The 21,098-nt window shown below is 41.4% G+C and overlaps 1 protein-coding gene across 4 annotated transcripts in view; it reads left to right on the top strand.

Moving 5' to 3' along the window:
• PAX5 (paired box 5) overlaps positions 1-21,098 on the top strand; it is a 182,381-nt gene that overhangs the window by 69,859 nt on the left and 91,424 nt on the right. The gene's annotated exons all lie outside the window — the stretch shown is intronic.

Raw genomic sequence — 21,098 nt, 5'->3', positions numbered from 1 at the left:
TGCTAATATTCATGACATGCAGTACAGATAAATCTTCATCTAGAGATACTCTCAGACAGATGAAGTCTGGATAACTAATAAGCCTCTGAAATATCTAATAAAGTGGAAAAAAATGCACAAAGTTAAAAACTGACAATCCTCTATTTTAGAATGAATTGAAATGAAGAAGTTCTCTGAAATGAAGAACAGAAATGTAAATCCTTTTGAAAATGTTCAGCTTTTACTTTTTATAGCTGAGAATAAGCCAACTTTAAAAGTGGAAAGTTTATTTTTCCATGAAAGAAGCTGTATCGGGTAGTGTCCATAGAAATACAGCTGGTGAGAAGGCTAAGAGATACAGTCCTCCTTAAAATATATAGATTTCATCTTCAGAAATAACAGGAAAAAGTCCAAGATGATGCCAAAAACTGTGACTCTTTTTTTTGATTTTTATGTGATTCATTCACTTGCTTCAATATGGCCCTGATTCATTAACTTGAAAAGTGCAGTCGTTAGAGAAGTAGAAAGTATGCGGGGACTATGGGACCATATATTTTTTCTCGTCCCTGGAATATGAATAACGTGTTGTTCCCTAATAGACAGTAAGTTTGGGTAGACAGTGACTGCGGAGGAATTTCTTATAATATTAGAACAAAAATTACTCATGAATGCATGTGTGCTCAGGATGCCTATTACTTGTATTTCATAACCTGCCATTCCAAGGGAAATTTTACCACTCTGGGTCTTGTAATGAGAAATATAGAGCTATTATTTATTGATGTTTGACTAAAACTTTACATTTTCCAGTAACAGTGAATATTACTGAACTAATTCGTGGTATATTTGCATGTTTAAAGTCAAATCTCTTCTTGATCTACCACTACACAAATGTATTGGTGTATTGAAATGTAATGTTAATACAAGTTCTTAGTGATAGCCTGTGCAATGCAAACGTGATAAATGAAGAGTATGTTAAAAAAGAAAAGCTCAAAATGAATACAGATGCTAAAAGTGGAAAAAAAATTGACTTCAGCATAAATCTATAACCTCTGCAGACACACCTCTGTGTATATATGTACAGAAAAGTAGATTATGAGAATCCTGCTTGATGGCTGACCAGGAAAGTATACTCACAGCAGAGATGTTGTTTGGTAGTCCAGGACTTTGTACATATACTGTTGATATGTGAGTGCAGTAATAGAAAGCTAAAGGTGGCGATCTGGGACAAACACAGTACAGAATGAAATGTTGTGTCCGGCTGAGTTATCCCAACATGCCTTCTTACTACCTGCCAACAGTCAGGTACTGAATCCTGTCTAAATCTACCTGCTGCTGATCCCTGATCCAATGCCAGCTGTGGCCAGTGAAAGTCTCCTGATGACTTCTTTCTCATCACATGAGGCTTTGTGATGGCTAACACTCGCTTGTTACCTCTATATGCAGTTTATAATAGGATTCTGATACTGTGTGGCTTTATACACTTGAAAGGCTAGTGAGGTGCGGTATTGGCCAGCCAGTGTACAGTGGGAGGCTCCTATGTCCTCCCAGAGAGCAGGCACTTTCTCAGTTTTCTTCTTTTATTCACGCTCTCCAATTTTTCTTACCTGTGGAAGTTGGTAGATGAGGGCAAGTACTAGCAGGAATAAGCCTGAGGAAAAGAAAAAGAGTTTGAAAAAGCAGTTCTGTGATTTTTACAGCTGTGCCTCCTTCAACTGAAACTATTTTTGATTCTATCTGTGGCTTTATTGGTAGGAGGGAAAAAAGCAGCTCTTAAATCCAGTCAAAGAAAGCACATCAGGAGAGAAAACCTTCCCATATTTACTCTCAGTAGACTATTAAACAACACTAGGCTATTAATTTGGCTTTTGAGTCTTCACTAAAACCCATAAAAGCGCACAGTTGTCAAATGGAGTTCATTTTAATTTCCTTTCAATCACAGTAAATTATTCAGGTGATAAATCAGCTGGGGCAGCCTCCTGGCTGTAATAGAAACCCTAATTCCTGGCTAATTATCCAGCCCATTGCTGCCAGCAGATCAATACCACTACAAAATGGAAAGGGCTGAGGGTCTGTGGTGGGCAGGGTGACAGAAGGATGGCAGCTGGGAGCAGTGATGTCCCTATGACCCCTTCCGAAGTTCAGGGGTCACAGGAGGTTAAATGGTGCAAAGGGGTTCCCTATCATCCCCACCTTTCTTAAAGGAATGCTTCCCCCTGATCATATGCCAGGACCAGTGATGCTCTGTAGCGGCAACTGTACCTCTGCTGCTCAGTGCTGGCCTTTCTGTCTCTCCCTTTGTTACTGAGCTCTGCTGGGCAAGATCCAGTTGTGGTCTGTTACATGGAGAAGCCTCCGTGTGCAGTCATGTCAATAGGAGACAGCATCGCCTAGATTTAAAAAAGGGTACAGTGGCTCATTGCTCATCCATAATACAGGGTATTCCCCTGTGAAAGGGAAACAGCTCTTTGGAAACTACGGGAACTCTTATTTCCATCTCTCTGCACAGCACGGTTGTTCAAGAGCTGTTCCATGTACAAAACCCTTCAAATACAGAGATGTGGCTCCTAATCAGGGCCTCCAGTTAATAAGGGGCCATTATCTCCTAGCAAAAAGAAGAGGGTTATACTGTAGAAATATTGTGCTGATGACACCACCAGAATAGAAGTCCTGGATCGTAGATGTCTCAGGGACTCAGAGTTCTGAATTTCCATTGGCTTCTGGAAGTAGTGCCTTCAGCGCATGAGATCCAATTGCTTTGTGCAGGATCCCTATTCCCTTTCACCATCACTATGATTATTACTTATTCACATTTCAGTTGTATTTGAAAGGGCCAACAGGCAGTACAGGTCTAAGTGCTTTGTACACTAGCTGTCCATGAAATAGGAACTTCCCTGAAGATCTTACTCTCCAGAAGGAGAAGAGCTAATGGCTTGGAAAAAGAAAGCAGTATCATCTGCAAGGCACATCAAGAGATAACAGAAGTGTGCAGTGACTTCTTCATGGTATCGCGGGGACGCTGAAGCAAAGGCAGTTAACAACAAAGGCAGTTCTCAAGTCTGAATTTCATGTCTGAACTCACTGTCTTTCTATTCTGCTGCTGGGGAGAAGGATGCCTCACCTTCTCCTTTGGTTCTGCTCTGTTTGAAAGTCAAGGAGAAGAGATACCTGCCACAGTATTTCTTCCTGCTGAAGATCACCTTAAATCAATAGAAAGCATTTTCTTCTAAAATAGTAGTAGAAAGCACAGCTCCCTTGACCAGCATCTTGCATTCACATCCTTGTCTCTCTACCCTCTCGTATAGGGGGGTTTTTATGCATGAGATGAAGCTTCTGAAAACCGTATAAAATTCCCTGTGTTGCACCTTGTTGTGACATGTCATGTTGAGTGGTAACAGTCACAGCACTCAGTGTGATGTGAAACAACACAACACAGACTGATATACTGCATGACAATGGCATTGTGGTGGTTGAGAGTTTTCCAGGGAAACTGGAAAGACAGGAACCATGTATCTTGGTAATGTCTATCAGCATCAAGGCTGCCTATCAAAAGAACACGCCACAACTTGCACAAACACAGGGGTGTCTGTTTGAGCAGGAGTTGTAAATGGCATATCTGGTCTTTGAATAAGCAAAAGAAGTGGAAAGACATCTAAATGGGGTAATCTAAGACATACATCCACTGCTTCCCGGGAGAGAGGAGGGGATGTGCTATGTCCCCAGTTGAGCTTGATGTCACTTTCTGTGGGCTCCTCTCAGTTCATGAGCCTGTGGATGAGAAGTCTTGCTACACCTTGTCCTGAGCTAGTGAGCAGAGTGGTGTCAGAATTTCTCTTATAAACTCTCCAAAAAGTATTGAAAAGAAGAAGCATTTCCCAGTTGCTTCTGTTGCATGGTGTACAATGTGCTATCCACATTGTTCTTCCTTAGTACAAGCAGCCTGGGTTTCATTTCACTTTCCTTGATGTGCTAGCACAATATGAATATATTTATTGTTGTGTAAATAAACACATTGTCTGTCTTTTTTCTTTCTGTGTCTCTTGTTGGTACCAAACAGCAGTGGGACAGAGTCTGAAGAAATAGACGAAAAAACAAACTGGAAAGAGTTACAGAGTTATGCCCGTATATTTCTTTCTACTCCTGGCAGCAGAGTGTGGACAAATCCGTCTTATTTAATAAAAAAGAACAACTGACGAGAGAGCAGCAGTATCTGCAGCAGAGGCTTGTGGTGGTAGAGATATCAGAGTCCCCTCGATCTGTAGCTCTGTAACTGTTCTCAGGAGAACCTGAGAGTGAGTTCAGGGTGTATTTAAAAGATTAAAAAGTTCCCAATGCCAGATTTTCAGCTGGAGAAGCCACAGGGAGAGAGGCAGCCTCGGTTTATTCTTACATTGTTTTCCTCTGAAATTATTGCATCTTACTTCCTGAATACCATCCTCCTGCTTGTATTGCTTCACCTAGGGACGATATATGTGTCAAATGGGGAAGAACAGGGGTCCTTTTTCTGCCTCGAGGAGTCCTTGCTGTCTCCCCACCACCATCATGATCAGGATTAAAATAACACCAGTGGCAGAAAGCTTCAGGGAATCCTGAAATAGATGGATAGAGAGCTCCATCAGCAATTGTAATGCATTCCCCGTTTTTACTATCCTTTTTTCCTCCTGACTGCTCTCAGATATCACCACATGTAGAAATACAAATTCTCAAGGAAAAAAAAAAGACCAACACTGCTGTGTTTGGAACTCTAACATCTCCTTTGTCCTTTCTTTTTTTCTCTTTACTTTGCATGTCTCGGTACCGACGCAGTCAGGAATATTTTTCTTTTATAAGTGTTCCCCCTAGTTATCCTGCCACTCATGCAGATAGGGTTTGTGTCACACGTGGCATGATCAGAGCAGAGTAGAGGGCATAGTGGCTAACATGTCAGTAGCTGGTGTCCTCTACTTCCCAGTCAAGCTCCCAGCGCTTCCACTCACAAGCAGAACTAAACCAGTGAGAACAAAGGTCCAACATTTTTAACTGAAGGCACTTAATATAGACAAGTTCCCTGGTGTTCAGGCACAGCTGCGGGCACTTTAGATATTACAATTCCCTTGAGGAAGTGAGTGAGGTGCTTTTTTTCCTGAGGCCCTGTATGCTTGAGGATCTGGGCAGTGCAAGCCTAAATGGTGTTTGAAAATAGAAGGCTTAACTGTTTCTGTTAAGTAATATAGACAGAGAATCTTTTGCCTGTCACTGAGTTTTACCTCACCACTTTGGCACTCTCCATATCTGAAGTAAAATACCCCTCTGCCTTGTGCTCGCAGAAATGATGTTCCAGTCTTGAGGAAAAGGATCTTTCTAATGTGTGTGGTTTAGATAGCAGAACTGTTCCTCCAGGTTTCAGCTATGTTGAACTGCTTCTTAAAAATGCCCTGATGTTGCATTGTACTAATGACACTGTGGAAAAGAAGGCATACGCAGCCCCCAGCCCGAGCTTTACGCCAAAAGTGTAGTGAAGACAACAAGGCAAAAATGCAAGTGATCTCTTAAAGGAGACCTCTCACTGCTTTTGTAACTGGGAGGTGGGAAATTTTAGAACAGCTTTCTCCTCTTGTTATCTTGACAAAAGTATCCACATTTCCTTGAAATTTGGTGGTTGGCTTTAGCAATTTTAGTTCTTTGTCAATATTTTTCCGATAAATGACAAATTTTTCGATTTAGAGAGAGAAACCAGGTCTATTGGTTCAGCAGGTTTTAAATAAAAAGTGCAACTCTGTCTTCAGCAGAATCTTTCTTCCCAGGTTTCATATCACCAGTAGATGGTTAATTGAAAGTCTGTCGTTTCAAAACAAGCCATAGACAGAAGTCAGGCAAACAGTGGATATTGCCCAAGAGCTGAAGGAGAGCAGAGAAATGCTGACCATCCAATTTTCAATATCATTTCAAAGTATAATTTGTGGGTAAGATGAGTAGAATTATAATTGCTCATGCAGGAAGGAGCAATATTATCCATGCAATTTACAGCATGTATGTGATGTGCCACTTGTGTAGGAGAAAATAGATATGGAACTGTCCTGAAGCTGGTTTTCTCAGTAGAAAAAGACATCATATAATGGATCAGTCAGCCAGGATTATGCAATGGCAAAATGGACCTGCTTCCTTCCGTTGTGTTAACCCTATGAGAGGGAAAGAAGAATTTATGAATAAGCACACTTGCCTATTGATTTATTCAATAAAGGGCCTGCTACAAACTAAATTTAAATGGAAAGGCTTTGCACTAGGACTTCATGAAGGGAAACAAGGCTACTTTTCTTAATCTCTGGTAAATGGGTGTATCCCACAGACTCTGAACATAACTTTGCAATTATCGATCATTTGCTTTGAAAGCATCTAAATAGAATTTCCACCCTCTGATGTGGAAATCACTCCTATCTTAAGCTCATTTTTTTAGGCTTTCTCTACATCTATAAGGAGCTTTAAACAAGAAAGCTAGATTTTCTTAGAGTATATTCCCAACCCAACTTGTGAGCACTGGAGATCTTGATAAGCTAAAAGATTGTAAAAGGAGCCAGGATCTTCACTGTGGTGCATGGTAAGAGTACAGGAGACAGTGAGCAGCCTTACTTAAACTGAAATAGGAGTGGTTCTGACTGGACGTAAGGAAACGCTTTTTCACTCATGGCAGTTTTCAAGGTCTAGCTGGATAAAGCTCTGAGCAACCTTGTCTGAGCCCATAGCTGACCCTGCTTTGAGTGGGTGGTTGGGCTAGAGACCTCTGGAAGCCCTTCCCAATCAGAATTATCCTGTGATTCTATGATTTGCTACTACTTGCTGTGTCATTCCGGCTTTCATGACGTGCCTTAGTGAAACTTTTGTACAGTTGCAATGGAAAATGTGAAAAGTGTAGCTGGAGATGAGAGAGCAGAGGCCAATTCACACAGTATATAAGATGAGATGAGGAGCTATCCGGGGTGAAAGGCCTTTCTCCATCTGTTGACTATAGTAGGAGCCTAAACAGTTACCTCAGAGCCAATACCAGGTTTTCGGAAGAATGCTATTATTTTGGAAACACTGTCCAGCCTGGGTTGGTGAGGATATCATTTGTTCAGCAAGGATGTGAATGAAACAACCTACAAAAATAATTGTATTATGACCACAGAGCAATTGTGGAGCTAAGCCACTTCCAGAAAAAAAGCCAATTTCAGAAATCTTCTCTAATTATCTGAATAGTGGCTGTTTAAAAGTCTGGTGACAGCAGATTTGCTGAAATTAAGAAAAATAATTTAATCTGAAATGAAAGAAACTCTTATGTTAAGAGAGTGGCTTAACATGCAGAGGGAAGGTTTCAGTCCTGCTCCTCTCATCTTGAAAATACAATTAAATAACAACAACCACAAAGAAAAAGAGATTTTCTTTGTTCATTCTCCATATTGCAGGAGCTGGCTCCAGTCTCAGATCTGGTGCTGACTTCTGAGTGCAGTCTAGACAAGTTCCATACAGAGACATGTTCAAAGAGCAAAAGGAGAATTAAATACTCAACAGACGTTGGAAGTTAAAGTGGGGATGACAGTATCTAAGGCGTTCTTTTGCCTTTGAAAATGTTCCTAATCTTTCTATACCCTAGTTTTTGCTATCTGTGAAGTGGGAATCATCTCACTTGCCTTCTTTATGGCAATGTTGAAAGAGATTTAGCCTGCTGACCTCTGTGGAGCTTGGATCTCAGAAATGTGAACAGCTGTTGGATGTGAGTATTACCGTAAGTTTTAAGAACAGTGAGTTAGGGGGCATGTCCACAGTTTGTTGAAGTGACCTGATTGCTTTCCAAAACCTATGGTGCTGAATGTAGCCAGAGAGGAAAACTGCAGTCATCAAATACTGTATATGATTGAGAGTGTTTGACTAATTATAGAGACCTGGTTGAATATTTAAAACATATAATTAAATCAAAGCTAAGATTAAAGTAAACAAGAAATTGCCACCAAATTATGTGGCTGATGAATGGTTTTCAGGTATTGCCAAGCCTTGAGGTTTTGTTGAAATACTTACACTATCAGGAATTTGTCTTGAAGCCACAAATCTCACATCCACATTTTCATTAAAGAAAACAGTTTTTCTCTGGTCCTAGTGATTATAGAGAAGGGTTTGAAACTATAACCCCAAAATACACTGCTGACATAAAAAAGGAGGCAGAAAGGCAATTGTCCGTGTTGTCCAGATATTCTGTTCATTTAAAACAATGGTATTCCCTTCTAATTTTCAGAGGTTGTTTTCTGGTTATGTTTTAATTTTTATGTCTGTAAATATGCCTTTGAAGCTCTTAGAGTTCTTCCGTGTAGTTGACGCTTTAGCAGCAAAATGGTGGTTATTACAGTAGTAGCCTCTCTGGATGAACTTGTCTTTCTAAAAGAAAATGTTTTACTGAAACTGAAATGTGTCATGTAAACCTGCTAACTTCGATGGCATTTTTTTTCCACCCAGACTGTGGATGTCAGCCTGCTTATTGAGGTGCAAGTCTTTTTATCTTGAATGAGCAACCTATAAATATCACGCTCTTTTGACGGCCTACCTTTGTATCACTGACCTCAGAAATATTTCCCATCAGCCCATTGGTTAGGAGGACTTACTGCATGGCTCTGTGCTTTCCAGGCCCCTCTATCTCGCCTACAAGAATACCTAAAATGTTTTTGTTTATTTTGTTTTGTTTTCTGCATTGTCATGAAAACAATTTCTGACATTTCTGCGTTGTTTCTGTGAAACAGAACAGTCATATAGGAAGATGTGGTAGCAAGGGTGTGGTATCTGTAGCGTGTGGTCTTCTTTGGTATTTAGTCATTATCTTCTGTGAATTCAGTCTCTTTATCTGTATAATATAGACAGTATTATGAAAGGACTTACTTGATGATTATCTCAGATAACATTTGTGAAGTACCTTGAGACAGTTCATCTGAAAGTGTTACAAAAATACAAATACTATTTTTAAGATTTTGCACAAGTTATCTTGGGTGTTAGGGGCAGTCAGTGCAATGGGTTTAAAAGATTTGGCAATACTGACATAATCTTCGGAGACATTCCCTGTGTGCCTCCGTATTTCTGCTAATATTCTCAGTGGAGAAATAGTTGACAATGCTGCTAGTTACATTTTCTTCTATACTGTCCCATACCAGGTGCTTCAGTGGAAGAAGCAGAGCCACCATAAGGGAGGATTACACATTCTTCCTTCTGGTATGGCCAAAGTTGCTAATGTTATTCCTAAAAGTGTCTAGTTCCTTTCTGAATCCTAAGAAGCAGTATGCTTCAGTAATATCTTGTGATAATGAGTGGCATAAAGTGATTATGTGTTGGATTTCATTTAAAAAAAAATCTAATTTTTCCATCAATGTTGAATGTGCTACCTTATAATTTAATTGGGTGCCCATTTAGCTTTACATTATGTGTGGAATGCTAGAAACTGCTGCTAACTAATTATCTGATAAATCTAGCATTTTTTTGTTATTGTTTGCAAACTGTACACAAATGCTTTACAAAGTGGCGTGATCCCAGATGTTTTTGGAAGATATGAGTCTGCCTCTGGGCCACAGCACATGGCTTTTGAAAGGCCTTGTCATTTCCAAGTACAGGCAAATCTGCACTGAGGTCCTCTGTAGCTTCAAAGAACACGAATTCCCAGAAAATTCAGAAAAAATTTGAGGCTAGGTGCGTCAGAAATCCTGCTCAGTGCCCCTCTGCAATTTTATGCAATCTGGCCTGAGAGTAGGATTCACTTAACTTATTATAAGCCACCAGGAAGTCTAAGCCAGTTTCGTAGTTTCCTTTTACAGCCAACAGAGAAATATTCCTCCTGAGGTGAGTCGTATCATCCTCAGGCTTGGCCAAACCAGAGCCTAGGGAGCGTTTTTGCAGATGTGCTCTGGGTAGATATGAGCAATGGAGTGGGAGCTGGCTTTGTCAAACCTAAAAAAAAGATTACAGCAAAAAGATGAGAGCCCAGAGAGGAGAAGCGGATGGGTGGGGAGGGTCAGGTATTCTGTGAAGACAGCTGTAAGATTTAGAAAAGGCCCCACTGAGACAGGAAGGTGGGTAAATGTTGTTGTTCATAGCAACCACATAAAGCAACGCAAGGACATCCTGCTTGAGGAAATGAGAGTTCTGTTTCCATTTCATTCAACCTGAGGTGACAGCTGGTCTTCTGCAGGCCAAGATTTTAGTTTGGTGTGGGGGAGACATGTTTGAAATAGATCTGTACTTGACTACATGTCACATTTGATACTGTGATAAGAAAGTGAATACTGAAATGATCGTTTAATTTGTACTAGTGAGTGGGAGTATTCAAAAAGAAGGGAGTGTGGGAAGGAAAAAGGAGATGATAAGAAAAGCCTTATATGAATCCACAACAAAACTGAGAGGAGAAAATGAGGAGGCACTCTCAGGATGAGGAAGAAGACTGGGAGAGGACTAATTACAGGAAGCCGAGGCAAAATAATACTTCAAGAAGAGCACAACTGCACAATTGACTGCGCTGAAGGTGACTGAAATGTCAAGAAGATGAGGATGTTACGCTGGTTCTAAGAAACAGCTAGGAAGAAGTTGCTGTGAACTTTGGCAGGAAGTTTCTGTATTCTTCAGTATACAGAACTTTTTCTTCTCACTAGAACTTCCCATAGAAATTCAAGTAGAGAGAATATGAAGGACTGCCGGACCAGGAGTCGGCAGACTTAACTTTGCCTTCTTGTGTTACTTTAGCTAGTTCTGTTGCTCTAGATATCTCAGTAGGAGTCATGAATGCTTCTCTCCACAGATTATAGAGGGAGCCAGGTCTGACTGGAATGGCTCATTTACCTCTCTCAGGACTTTAGGTAGCAGCTTGAATATTTCTCTGCCTCTGCTGGCCTAGTCTCCATGCTTTGAAACAGGGACAATATTGTGACCCTTCCTCACTGTGGAAGATGAGGAAATAAACATTGGAGACTGTGGGATGTTCTCTTTCTCTGGGCTATGATACTACTTCACATGTATGGATCACAGTTCAACAAACCTCAAAAGATAACAGTTCACACAGCTCTAATGACAAGAAATGCCTAACAGGAGCCAGTAGTTTGCATGAAAAGCTGAGCAGGAGCTCCTGATTTACCTCTTCTGTGACTTGTCACGTGTAAGTCTTGTAGTAGGTCTTTGTTTGTCTGTGCAACCTACACCTCACTAGTTTTCACTTCTGCATTTTTGAAAACAGGCTGTCTGCTTTAAGCTATGAGTTTATAAGACTTCGGCATTATTTTTCTCCTCCCACTGTCTACACTGAGACTGGAAAAATTGCAAAATGTATGTGTAGGAGGAGAAGGATGGAAGGTGGGAAGGGAAAGGAGGTTAAAAAAACCCAAAACATGAAAGAGAGGTTTCTGTTGCTTTCACCAGTCAGGCATAGAGGTGTGAAGGATGTGCAAGACTGTCTGCTCCAAATGGTTTTTCTTTGAGATTGTGTATATGTACATATATATGTATCCATACAAATATACAGCCATACAGAGCATAAAGTAGAGGAGAAGGCAGCTCTGAGGGAAGCCTTCAAACACCTTCCAAAATAGAAAGTAGCTGTATGAATCTTGTGGACTCTGGCTTTCACTCTTGGCAGTTTTTGTTTTAAAGCATCCAGTTATTGATTACATAGTGTTCAATGTAGTCAATAGTGTTCAATGGCTGCTGCTTCTATAACCATCCTTTGCCATTCTGAGAGGAACGTCCATGATGGTCTGCTGATCTGGTTGCTCCCTTTCTCATCCAGATGAAAATCAGGATCAACATGACTAAAATCTCATGGAAAAAAATCAAACTGACTGAGCATTCTCCTTCTAGACAATGGAAGACTGCCGTTAACTACCCCCTCGCAGCTACTATTTACTGTATCTCCCCAGTATTCTGCAGTATGGGCTGTCCCTGTTCTGACCATGCCTTTGTTAAAATTAGTGCACATTTCTGCTGTTTTACTGCGTGTGCTTCACTGTCTGTTCCTCTTTACTCAGACCCATAACTCCTCTGCTCCTTAAATCCATGCAAGCATATCTAGTTAAGCACTTCTCATTTTAGTTAGAAATAACTGCTCCCCACTATAGTTAATTTTAGTCTAGGTAACCTCTGAGGGTGGAGACGGGTCACAATTCAAATTTGAAATGAAGTCAGTTAGTCTTACGTATTCATGTCCAGGCACAATGTACACTATTCAAGTCTTGTTTTTGTTTGATTTGCCAGCTCTGCTTAAAAATACAAGAACAATTTCAGCCAGAAGTGCTAGTTGTTTTCTGTGCTACTGCTTCATGGGGTTTTGTTGTTCATCCTGGGCAGCTTCTTTAGTGGGTGTATGTGTGTATATGTGCACGCATGTGATTTACTGGTCTGTGGGATGCCACATGTCTTTAAAATTACAGTGCCCATTTCCCGCTGAAATAATTTCTGCAAAGAGTGGCTCCTATTACAGCAAGAGGAGCATGGACGTCATGATTTATTATTATTTATGGTCCCAGGCCCTTGTTTATGCACGATGGGTTAGGTGCTCAGGATAGAAATGCCATTATGCAAATGACATTGAATGTCCTTACTGAGCCTAAATAATTTTTGTGTTGGACGATTAAACCTCATCTGTTATTGATATGGGCTGCAGTCGGGCTATTAAAGAGTCCCAACAGTACTTACTCCCAGTAATGGGAAAATTGAGAGGAAGAGGCTAAACAATTGCCTCAAGTGTGCTGTGATTGTCTGGTAGGAGTGGAACATAACGAACCCCCTGAATGGAAATCGTGTTTACTACTTAGGGATAAATAAAAAGGGAGAACATGCAATAAATTATACTTTGTGATTTGAGTCAATGCACCAGAGAATTTGCGTACTTTCAATTTATTTATTTGAATTTTTTGGGGATGGGTAAATACCAGAAGTAGCCAGGAATAATTCCTGCACAGTACTCTGCTCTGCTGGGGGGAGGGGGCCGGAAACCAATCTTTGCAGCAAACATGGGAGCTACATTGTCATTGCTCCTTTCTTTTTGACACAGCTGTGTGGTCACATTTTGATCAGTGTTGATAGCTTATGAATTCCAAAATTGACAAAATTTACAGAAAAATGAGGATAATCCATCTTCCTTAGCAGCCTGTCAGGAGCTGGCTATACTTCATAATCTTCAATTACAGATGCTATTTTCAGACATTTACATGCAGATATTAGAACAAAATGAAAATGAGAAACAAAGAGTGAATGGAAATGTAGCTATTTGTATGTATAAAAGAAAAACTACAGGTAAATTCTAGGCATTTAGATTGGATTTGGAGGTCCCTTTAGAAAGGCTGAGAATGGCTGCTTCTGTTTATGTCTTTACTGTGAAAAAGTAAAATGTAGCATACAGTTTCCCATACGCAGATAATCTGAAGGTTTAGGTCACAAACAGGTCAGTTATTCTGAAATATGATAGTAAATGTGTTCATGAGAGGGTGCACGAACGGATTCCCACTATTTTATGAGGAATCTCTGGGGACTGGCACGGTTCCAGTTTGGGTTAAAATGAAGCACAACTATTAAATACTTTTAACAAGATATAGTTTGTGAAAGGGAGATCTAGATATATTCTGTTTAAAAGGAGGAGGAAAAAGATTCCAGGCTGAAATCAAACTTTCATGCCTTTTAAGAGAGTAAGAGCCATATGTTGCTGAAAACAAAGGAAATTGGAGTTCAGCTCCAATTAGCTAGGTTTTACTGCAAAGAAGAATTAGTTTCAGTAATAGTGTTAGATAGAGCAGGAAGTGTGTTGTAAATTATAAAACTGAGGGGTGGCTGGTGGGGGTGACAGTAAAGAGGCTTTGATATATAGATCTTCAGAAGCATTTCCAGTTCAAATCTAATGAAGCTAAGAAGAAGGACTTTGTAATGAAATTTCTATTCCCATAAAATTTGAGAAAAACTAGCACAAATGCCCATACAACTGTACAAGGCACTGGGTTTCTGAAAAGCTGGAGAGATTAATTAGAGCTGCATTGGATTAAACTCTCTGAACCATACCTAATATTACAAATTTTTTCCCTTTGTGAGCCCGACACGGGGGTTTCAGTGGAAAGCCTGCCTGGTGTGCGCTAATTCTGCCTTTATTTATTTATTTATTTCAAAATAGTACAACATGGTGACTGGGCTGTATTAAGTGTGAGCTCTTCTGATGACAATAGAGATACTTGCTGTTGCTATGTTTGGTTAGCAGCATGTTTGACAGTCATAAATGATGGAGCTCCAGTGACCTGGGGTAGAGAGAAAGATCTGGGCTGCTTTATCCCAGGCTCTATTAATATTTCTGTGCATCTGCAAGTCAAAGAAGAGCCATTTGTCACCCTTTATTCTCTGCTAAACCTCTGCCGGAAGGAGATATTGTCTTCTTGTGCCTGAGAGGGACAAAAAGAAAGAAGAACAAACATCTGAACTTGCAAAGGTGTTCTGGTCTCAACATTTGCATACGTGATGGGGGACCCTGCCTATTTTCAGCATGAATCTGCTTTTGGGCACTTGTCTGAAATGCCCAAGGGCCAAGTAAAACAGGAGCATGTTGAACTATGCAGAGAATATTCTTGCCGCTATAGCCTTTGGAAAGCCTGAAGTTAATGTCTTTCCTAAAACCAGAAAAGAGTTGTTTTCAGCAGCAAAGGCCCTCTGTGCATCGTTTCCATCTTGCTACAACCTGGTTTGCTTAGGAGACAGGCGGCACACACTGTCAGCACAAAAACTGTAAACAAAACAAAACAAAGTAAAATCCTAAAATGTCCAGCAGGCTAGGGTTTTACTTTGACAGTTCAAGCCACTGTTGTACTGGACAGAGTTTTTCTTTTACTGCTGTGTCCAAAAAAACTCTGTTCGTCAGAAGGTATCTGCGCTATAGTAGGAAAGCATAAAACACCTTGGTTTGTGTCTGGTTGATTTTTTTCGAAGATGTGTTTTGTAAAACTAAGCATAAGGAGGAAGAAATATGTGGACTCTCAATGGATTCCAGCTGCCTCTTTTTGATAGTTACTTGCCCCCATTCACCAGATACCTCCTTTCTTTCTAAAAGGCAAGAGGGAGGAGAGGGCAATGTACTTGTATGCTCTAGAGCTTGGATTGTAGTATTTCCACAGGGCTAATCTCCTGAGGCCTACCATAGGCATGCTGGGGTGCTCTCCGTGAGTTTCTCACTTTGGTATTTCAGAATCAGTTTGCTCGGGGGAGTGGTCTCATTCCCCACAGCTCACCTGTCTTTGCCTTCCATTTTTGGATAAAAGTTCAAAAAAATCTCAAAAAGAAAATTGCTGTATATATAGGGTATATTGACCTTTCAGTGGGTTACACTTCACTAGAAAAAGTGCGGGTGAAACAAATGGTGGGACATCTCACAACTAGTTGTAGTGAGGCAAGAGAGTCCAGAGCTTGCCTTCTACCTTTGCTACATGAATTGTTCAAAAAATGGTACCAACGTACTCTTTCACCTTTTTGCCCTCAATCTACCTGGCATCTTCCCTCCTCATGACACCAGAGTATCTTCTGGTCATATTACACATTGCAAAAGATAGAATCAAGGGTGGGGCTACTACGAATTGCAGTTCAGTGAAGCTTGTTCTTGACGGTTGAGGCCACCTCTCTAAATACACAGCTGAAAAAATGAAAGCAGAAGGAGCAGGATGGGCAAAGGTGGAGATTTTTTGTCGTCTTCTGAAGGTTGTGGAGCATATAATCAGCCAAAGGCTGATTATTTCCTCCTCATCCTCATGTGCTCAGGTTCTCATGGCCCAGTGATGGGTGTTTGCATATGGGGTATGGAGGGAGTTATTCCCACCATAAGCACTTACAGGGTAATAGCTGAAGTCTTGTAGATCATGAAGGCTGGAAAAGCAGGTATAAAAACCTATGTTGTCCTGAGCGCAGTTCAATACTTACTGCAACTTCCTCAGGAAGACAGGTGCATGTACTCCAGCCTTTTCTCTTGCCTTCATCAACTTTTTGAAAGTAGCCACTGGCACTTTATTTTATTCATGGTAAATGTAGCACTCTCTGTCTCATAAAACTGATGGGGCAGCACTTTATTTGGAGAGATACGATAAATAACACTCATCAAGTGCCCTGGTGTCCTCAGAGTACATGTAACACCATGTGAGTATAAAGCACTGGTGTTTGAGTGCTTGCACCTATTGGTGTTGTTAGCAGTGTTTTTGCGGGGAGGTGAACTAATGATTCAATGGAGGTAATGTTTACTACCTCCGTTTTTGAAACAAAGAAGATTGGATGTGAAATTTGAACCAGAGTAGAAACCTTCCCATTTGTACTCCAGAATGAGATCTGGCAAGGAAAGTACAAGGAAGGCTCTCCCATATGTTACAGAGGGTTAGTTACTGTCTCTGTACACAAACACGCCATCCTTTTCATCACCACCCCTTGGCCTGCTCATCTATTGGGAAAAAGTAGATGATGTAGTGCACGTTGCAGTGCTGTGTACCCCTGAGTCATTCTGCAAGGTGTCCAGCATCCCATCCTCCTGATCTTAGGTGGGATGGGAAAGAGAAAGCACATAAAGCCTCATGTTGCTACTCAGAAGTTTCTCCTTTTGTTTTGTCCTTCTCATTCTCTCCTTTTATATATTCTCCGTTTCACGTGTCTGTGTTTTCTCTCCTCCATGCTATGGCAGTGGTGCTCCATGCTGATGAGACAGTACGTGGTACAACCGCAGGCAATCATTTTTCAGGTAATTTCTAGGGTACTGAACACCCGACTCTTGCTTTTTCACCTACCAAGCAGATCGGGTTCCCCACTAAGCAGGGAGGGGCACTGTGGCTGTACCCGGGCAGAGTGGGAAATTTCTCTCCCTGGCTTTCTTCACTGAAAGGCCGTGGTGCTGGGTAGCAGGTTAGAAGAAGCCAAAGAAGGAAGACTCTTAGATGTCTTCAGCTGCCCCAGCTCAGAGCAATCAGAGAACACACCAACCAATTAGTGGCAGCAGGGAAGTCTTTTTTGATAGAAGTCACAAGATTTAAGGGACATTGTAATGGTGTGAGAAAAGGCTGTTCGAAGAGCTCTGTTCCCTGAGCTTTTTCTTTTGTTTCTTCATGGGATGTTTGGCAAGGATGAATTCTGCCTCGGGGCAAATGGGAAGAGAATATGCTAACATGCCCCTTGTAAGCCCCACAAACTGAGAAGAAGGGATGAATGTGCAGGGCACTGCAAGCCTACACCACCAGCAAAACTTGTCATTTCTTTGGGGAATACTGTGAACTGATTGGCATTGTTAGATGTCTGTGCCTCTCACTTTGCTATTTGTGTACATTTGTGTTAAACTCCAGAGGACAGGGAATGTGAAGTGCTGAGCACATGATAGCAGAACATGAGCTAATTATGGTAATGATAATCTGTCTCCAGCTCCATGGCCTGGGATGACGTGAATTCCAGATTGGGCCTTTCAGTGGGTTTCATGAAGTGGAGGCTCTTCTGCTACTCCATATTGCAGTTTCTCAGGTTCTTAGAGGACCAGAATCAAGCTTCTGGTGATCCTTCAGCTCAGTGAAGTACCTCACAGCTTAGTGGCAAGAGCCACATTTTGCAGTAACATGCTACCTGCTCTTTCCAAAGCCGTGTACCAGTCTCAGCTTGGCACAAGCCCTGTTCATTGCTATTTGCTATTTCATTGCTGCCAAGTCAGCGTGGTACCAGGCCTGGCTATGCTTTCAAGAGCAGGAGCTCAGACCATAGCAGTGGGGGCGATGCATGTGTGAGACAGTGAAGCCAGGGAGCCCTGCTGGGACACAAGGGGTACATCATTGCCTGGACCTGGACACATGTGGCTGTGAGGACTGGTGTGTGAGAAGGCTGCTGGTTATCAGGCTGCCCCTCAACTAGGATTTGCTTCGTATGGGTGCCTGGAGTAGCTATGGTCTTGTGCATGGCTGGTACAGTCAGCTGTGTTTCAGTCACTTGGGGCTGGCTCTGTATAACTGACTGCTCTGGGGGCAGAAAATAGCTAGTAGTGCAGAGGAAGTTTTTGCCATGGGAATGGCGAAGTGGCTGGAAAATCCTTGTAGTTCATTGTTCTTACCTCCTGGAAAAGTTGCTTCCTTGGGGCCATATGAAGAGAGGTGCAGTGGAGGGCATCTCCAGTATATGGCAAACTACTTAGACTGAAGACATGGAGGGGACAGAAAGTCTTCACTTCTCACATCTCCTTATCAGGGAATCTCCTACAAACGCTGCTTGCATATGGACTTTCCCCCAAACTGTACTGAAAAGAGCCTGCGAAAGCTATCCCAAGGATTCAGGATCTGGGCAAATGAAATACTTTGGGCCCTGCCTGCAAGAGGACTGTGCTGGTTGTGCCTCTCTACCCATCTCCCCGCAACTTTGCTGAGAATAGTAATAGGGTGGATTCTGTCTGCTTTACGCCCCCATGGTCGTACTGCCAAGGTCACACCTTTCCACAAAGATTGTAAGGTGCAATGGGACATCTCATGCTGGGTAACATTAAGGAGCAATGGGATATCATCTTCTTTGCTTCAAGAAGCGGCTGTACTTATTTGTGCTAAGCCCTTGAAGCTTTTTGCTTCTGTAACGGAATCTGGTAAATCTCTTTTAGCTTGACGAGTGTAGCTTGTATTTACTTGATGTTGTGTTTTCAGGTTATTACAGTTAAAATGAGAGACCTGATCCTGATACGGTTTGCTCCAAGACCAGTTACTGAGGAGTTAAAACTGAAGAAAGTTGTAATGCTTTAGCATCGCAGTCTGCTCTACGCTCTTAAATTTGGGGTTTTGCTGGCAGGGAATTGTATTGGTTATAGTTGCATTTGTGAGAGGAACTGGAGTCATACAGCTATCTGCCTGTAAGGGAGGAGCAGAAATGCATCCACATGCACCAGGTCTGCACATGACCTAACGTTTGCCATAGCTGGATGCTTTCCCTCAGGTATGCCCAAGCTATAAATTGATCAGCTCCCCGTTAGTAGACGTAAAACCACATTCACGCCCTGCCTAAAGGAGGGTTATGAATCAGAGTAGGTCAGGAAGCTCTAAAGAGATTTTCTGCTCTGAGTATAATGGATTTACAAACTTTTTTAGAGCATCAGGAATTACATAGGGACTCATTTCCATAAGGAATGGTGTGTGTTCTTTTCCAGCTGTCAGAAATACCAAACCACAGCCTAGCAGAGCAAAATGACAGCTTTTTCTTCTGCTGCTCTGCCTACCCATTTCCCACTCCTACTACACTGCCAGCTGATCAGGAACACTCTACAGGACTGCAGCCCTGCTTTTACTCATCAACCCTTTTTTTCAGACTAGTGCTTTAGGGAGTTAAATAGCCCTCCTGTGCAGTTAAACGTACATACACCCAGTGCAGGGGGAAGGTGAAGTTATAGACATGGGATAACATGGAATAGTATGGGAATGCTGGAGTGTATACAAACTGCTCTGAAGAGCTGTAAAAAGCATCTTGCGGCAATGGCAGAGACCGCAGAGAGAGGCTGAGGCCACTGGTGGTTGTAGGGTGAGGCTGAGGCCATTGACGGTCAGCAAAAGTAAGCTGCAGGAAGTTGGAGAATTGTAATACATAGAACCAAACGGGATTTCTTTAGTGACTGTTGCTGCTAGGATCTGAAACTAAACAGGTCATCAGAAAAAAGGAGCTTTCTCTAGTTGCATTTTTAGATAGGAGAAAAGCTAGACCATTTACGGTACCCCAAAGAGGATGGTTGCTTGAGGTTTTGCCCTAACCAAGGGCAGTGATTGTCAAGGTACAGAAGAAATGGAGCTGAAGCAAAGGTGTGTGCAGCACATTTCAGGAAGAATTATTAGAAGAAAGGAACAGAGTGAAGATACATGAAGGCAAGGAGAGTTTCAGAAGAGGGATTAAGCCGAAAGGGTTAAGTAGAAGACAAATTTAATGCAAAGGTTAGGGAGCAGAATAGGAGACGGGCTCTTGATGAGAGGTCTTCAGTTCACAGTGCCCTGTAATGTGCATCTACGGGTAGAGTGAAGTGACAGGGTGACCAGCAGCCATTTATGTTGGCAAAATGAATTTGACACATTCATCTGGAAGAGGTTTGTATGGGAGATCCTTCAAGATGGCAGGAGGTATTTGTGCCTCATACATATCAAGAGAAACATGCTTCTATTAATATAAATCTGCTAATATGGGGCTGTCAATAGAAATTCCTTTCTGTTTGAGTAAGACCTGAGCGGCAGAGATACACATAGAGATATCTGTCCCAAAATACTGAGCGTGTGGCCACACACTCATGTGTGCTGGAGCACTTCAACGCTTCCTGGAAAGTTGCAAAGAATTTTACATGTCTCTAAATTTGGAGACAGCGACAGCCTCTCAAAATATCTTTTATTTCATCTTTTTTTTTTACTATACTAAAATTGGATTTAGTGGCTTGAAAAATTATGGGGGCCTTGTTTGCCCTGCATTAAAGCTCTACATGGCTGTAACACAGACTTAGACTGTAGTAATATAGTAGAAATCATCCTTAAAATTATTATTTTAAGCTCATCTGTTCCTACTGCCTATTCTTTACTTGAAGTCATAATCCTCTGATTGTTATGGAAATGATTATGATCTCACAAATAAGGGATTAAAACTTCAAGTGAAGATAGTAATAAGGGAAGGAGAACTTTAAAAGGAAACTTTCTAGTTTTGTATAAGTGGCTCTGGTAATAAGAAATTATGGAAAAAGGCAAATAAAGATAACCTTTCTGCCACATGCATAGAAGTCCTTCTGAAAGTATGGGTTGGCCTCAGCTGCTACAAACTGTCATAGCTACATGGACTTTTCCAAGCCACAGGGCAGTGGTAATTTGATTTCTGAGGATATATGCTCACTTACATTAACTCTGGCTGATGAGATTAAAAAATTCCCACAATATATGAGAGCTTCTTTAAAATAGTAAGACGATTTATTTTTAAACACATTCGGATTTGGAAATGGTTGGCAACAAATCCATCCATTAAGGAAACTCCTTTACTTAGCTGCGCTTCATTGCTTATGAAGTGATGAGAAAATGCTGCATTCCTGAGAGAAGCTGTGAAACTGGACACCCTACTTACCATCTGCTCTTATTGTATATCTTCAGGTGTAATCACTGAAATTAGGGCAGTTCAAGTTA

The sequence above is a fragment of the Struthio camelus genome, chromosome Z (genome assembly GCF_040807025.1).
Source record: "Struthio camelus isolate bStrCam1 chromosome Z, bStrCam1.hap1, whole genome shotgun sequence".
NCBI classification, from domain to species: domain Eukaryota; kingdom Metazoa; phylum Chordata; class Aves; order Struthioniformes; family Struthionidae; genus Struthio; species Struthio camelus.
Note: the sequence above shows the minus strand (reverse complement) of the source record. Positions and strands in the feature narration are given on the sequence as shown.